This window comes from Oryza sativa, chromosome 5 (assembly GCF_034140825.1).
Source record: "Oryza sativa Japonica Group chromosome 5, ASM3414082v1".
Classification (NCBI taxonomy): domain Eukaryota; kingdom Viridiplantae; phylum Streptophyta; class Magnoliopsida; order Poales; family Poaceae; genus Oryza; species Oryza sativa.
In genome coordinates, this window is record NC_089039.1 from 19,306,890 (window position 1) to 19,311,503 (window position 4,614).

At 44.8% G+C, this 4,614-nt stretch overlaps 1 long non-coding RNA gene across 1 annotated transcript; it reads right to left on the reverse strand.

Moving 5' to 3' along the window:
- Positions 1–202: 202 nt before the first annotated feature.
- LOC136356512 (uncharacterized) lies at positions 203–4,027 on the reverse strand. Its single transcript, XR_010741384.1, has 2 exons — positions 3,234–4,027; positions 203–681 (listed from the first exon to the last, which is right to left on the reverse strand). It is a non-coding gene; the product is annotated as an uncharacterized lncRNA (long non-coding RNA).
- Between the last annotated feature and the right edge of the window lie 587 nt (positions 4,028–4,614).

Here is a 4,614-nt window from a genome sequence, read left to right on the forward strand (position 1 = left end):
CGATGATATGAACCATTTTAGTTTATCAGTTTCACCAAATTCTCTAGTTGCTTCTCAAGTTTTTATTAGTGAAATATCGACCGTACAGAACGTTTTTCGAACGCCGTCTTGTTTGGCGGGCCGGTATTTGTTGTGGTTGGGCCGGAATTTAGAAATAAAATCCCGGCCTCCACGTGGATGGGCTGAGATTTTTTGAAGCATATATCCAGAGTTCAATCACTAACTTCACCTTTAGTTCTTTACAAATACATAAAGCCTAGTATAGGTTTGAATCAATCAACTAATAAATCGACTAATGGATGACAAAAAAATAAACTTACATGCCGTTGGCCGGCTATTGTACGTTGTACGTGCCCCGACATCTCATGCATCGATCGATCTACATGTACACTTGGTACTGGTTTAATTTCAGTTTCCTTAGTTCTTTGACCTGCCCGTTAGGCCGTCACTTTGTTTCTTTTGGTGCCCAGCAGGTAATATGTAGCTAGGACATGAAGCACCAAGAACATATGCAGCATTTTGTCACGCACGCAGGCATAAATGTAGCTGGTCGATCGATCGATAGCTAAATTAGCTGTCTGCTGGGGAGTATAGCACACTGTCGATGGTGGTGAATGCAGTACTTTTAGCGCTAGCTTTTGCCCGTCGCGACCTACTTCTTATTCCTATCCCGTCTCTGCCCTGCAAGCAACCATGCATGTAACTGGAGTCAGCAAAACCCAACTCGTAGTCGCTCATATGCGTATATCACGGTGACAGCTTGGCATACTACGCCTTAGGTATTTCCCAACTTTCCCAACTCACCCCTCTCTCTCTCTATCTCTCTCAGCAGGGGCAGAGCTACTATATATTAGGGGGTGGCTAGGAACTCAGTCAAAAAAAAAATTTAGCTATACCTCACCTATTTTCACCATGTATGCAACCCCCTCGATACAAATTTAGGCATCCGCATCAGCTTAAACTCAATCTAAAGTAGAGTAAATTAAGCAAGTGGCATCACCCTCCATTTCGCTCTAACTCCGCCCCTGTCTCTCAGAGTCACCTCTCTCGTCTTTCACGTGCACGCTTTTTAAACAGCTAAACGGTGCATATTTACAAAAAATTTCTATACGAAAGTTGTTTTTAAAAATCGTATTAATATATTTTTCAAAAAAAAAGTAAATACTTAATTAATCATAAGAAAATGTGTCGCTCCGTTTTCCGTGTGGAAGGAATGAGTTTCCAACCCAACTGAACAACACATCCATAGTCTAGTTTAGCACTCCAAAATTCTGAGTTTAAATCTTCATAAGAGCGAATTTTAGGTTGGATTGTTTGAGAAGCTAAATTCCCAATTAGTTGGTGTTCTTTTCTCCTGAAGATGTATATAAAGATGAAGATTAAGTTTTTTTTACATAAAACGATATGGTATTAACGTATGATTGATTGAGTTTTAATTATTATAAACTTGAAAAATAGATTAATATGATATTTTAGAACAACTTTCATATATAAAGTTTTTGCACGAAACACACTATTTAGCAGTTTGAAAAGCGTGCCACGAAAATCTTAATCTTCATCCAACTCTTATTGAAGAAAAGAACGGAACCTTGGCAGCATATATCCGGTTGGATGTACAAATCGGTTAAAAAAACTCATCTATAAGAAAAAGGTAGCGACTCGGCTGCCGATGCCCCGGCCATTTTCCGGCGAACGGAGCCCGGCCATTGCATTGGGCTCTTCCGCCTTTGCAATGCGTCCATGACTGGGGGAGGGGCAGGGGGCTCGGTTAGCAGCGGTTAGAGATGGCAATGGGAACCCATAACCCGAGACCCGACGGGTTTTTACTCTATTATGAGCTAATTGTATTCTAACTCTTTACTCTTATACCCATGGTTTTACTAATGGGCAAAACTCTTATCCATTGGGTACGTGAGTATGGATCCGTTGTTTACCCACCCATACCCACCAACCCGTGGGTGAAAAAACCTGTTGATTGAGCCTAAAACTATAAGCAATATAAGTCTTAATGACTACTAAATCATAGTATGAAACTCCTTTCACATCTTAAGCATTGTTCCATTCTAGTTATATGAAATTATTATTTGATTTCTTAATTATGTAACGTGGTTGTATAATTTTTTTACTCGTCTTTGAACGCTCATGTTAATAGATTGTTGCTAGAGAAAATATTGATGGTTTTACAACTCTAGTATGGCTAATTATAGTACATAAATATAAATGCTACAAGTCAATTATATGGGTATGGGTACCCGTTGGATACCCGTTACCCGCACGGGTGTGGGTATGGGGAAGATTTTATACCCGCGACGGATATGGGTATTTAAGTGGGAATATTTAGACATCGCGGGTGTGGATGTGGGGCAAGGGAACCCTATGGGTATACATCCGTTGCCATCTCTAGCAGCTGTGCACTTCTCCGTTTGTAGTAATTTGTAGGGATTGGATTTTTTTTTTTGTTTTCTTTAAGTAGGGAACTACTATGCCTGAGTGTGATAATTGTTTGTTTGTTTGTTTGTTTTTCAAAAGTAAAATGCCGTCTCTTTCGTGACATAAAAGCTGCTCTTTCTGAATGGGGGTTTAGTGTATCTGGTCGTTTATTGGCCTTGTGCAATGTACTGGTGATCAGGTGGGCTCGTTTACTTGCTGCAAGATGTAACAAGGGATTTTGTGACTCTGCATTATAGGTGGAACACTTCCCGCCATTTAGTGGTGCAGGCTAGTTAAAGTACTTAATATTTTGTTTAAAATATTGATAGTAAAAATGTTAGTTTGTGTTCAACTAGTTAAACAGAGCAAAGCAGAGTATGTTTTCACACACGGAGCTCGTGCACACAGGTAGCGTAAGGCCAATTTGGCCAAAACTGCAGCCAGTACTACCGAACAGCTCCAATTTTACAATGTGGCAGCAGTGAGTAACTGAGTATAGTGGCAATCTAAAGCAGAGCTCATAGTTCCCACTGAACTAATTAGCCTTAGAGCTCAGCCCTGAACTAATTAGCCTCGAACCACCCAATATTGCAGTAGAAAGCCAAATGCATCTCGCAGACTTGCATTGCCTATATCCTGGGCGAAAATTGGAGACACAGCGTGAATGCGTAATGCTGCCTGTCACTCGTCACTCGTCGGTCGGCCAGTGCGTGCAGGATGCCATTTGCAAATTAATTTTTCATTGATCGCTCACACTGCGAATGCAGAAGCGCGTGCGTGCGTGTGTGTTGCGTAGTACGTACCCTTGCGCTGGTGGTGGTGGGCGGCGGTGGTGCAGCCGCAGACGAGCAGCGCGATGCAGGCGACGATGATGTACAGCTTCGCCTTCTGCTCCCGCGCCGCGCTCTGGATCTTCTCCAGCCTCTTCCCCATACGCGCCCACCGACGACTGGCTTCGCTCGCTCGATCGCACGCGGCCACGCGCGGGTGGTGCGCCTCAGTTCGCCTCTCGCCTCTCGATCTCTCTCGCTCTCGCGGTGGTCTTCTTCTCACACTTCTGCCACGAGATCATGGCAGCTCAGCTCGAGCTGAGCTTTATATAGAGTACAGCCGGATCAGAGAGAGAGAGAGCGAGCGAGCTCAGAATCTCAGATGCAAGATCGATGATGGAACGGGACGTATGGTGTTGCTTGGCAGTACGTCTGGTGTCCATTTCCGCATCTCCACTTCGGTCGATATCCATCTCCTCCTCGTCGACATCGATCGGGGCGCTGAAAGCGACCAACTCTCCAGTAGCTAACCAAAGCTGTACTCCTATTGCTTTCGTGGACGTGTTCAGCCCCCTCCTGGTCTCAACAACCGACGATGTACGGAGCCAAAATTATTTCTCCATCCTACGACAATTCCTTACTAGTAGAAGTAGTAACAACTAAACAACCTAAAATAACAGAAGTTGGTAGAGGAGCAGTTTGGACGGAGGAAAACACTGAACGGTCAAGATTAATCGCCCACACGAGTATACAAGACAAGACGAGACCCGATCGAGGGGAAAGCCCCCACACTGTATAGGACGGGGACGCGCCGGCCGCCGGGAGTCTCATGCGCCACGAGAGGAAAGCGCACCGGCAACGTGGCGTGCCAGCCAGCCGCGGGAGGAGATCAACGACGTGCCGCTCTCTCTTAGCTCGATCTGCTTTGGGCGCTTTGCTTGCTGCACAGCAGCACAGGGGTGTTGGCGTGCGCAGCGGCGCGCACAGGGGGAAACGGTTGTTGTTGAGGCTAGCTGGAGTGGACAGCATCCACCGCGAGGGTTCGTGGCATGTTTCGTTTTATGGCGTGGCCAAGCCAAACGCATTGGCCGACGTTGTCCGTCTTTTGCCATACTATTTTACAGTGGTGGCTCGCCCGTGGCCGTGTGTTGTTACTTGGTTAGGTCTCCGCCTAACAAACCTTTTTTTTTTGTCAGCTAGCTAAAGCTATTTGTTGGATCAACGGGAGATGGTTATTGGACGTGGACAGACTTTAGAGAGGGTGGTAATGGAGCTATTCAGCACGCATGGTTGGAGGTTTGGCAATAGATTGTGTGCGAAGTGAAATTAAATTGTGTGTTTCATCAAACTGTTTTCAGGAAGTTGCTTTATGTTTTTTATTCCACTTTGTATGGAAAACTTGTAATAAGTGATT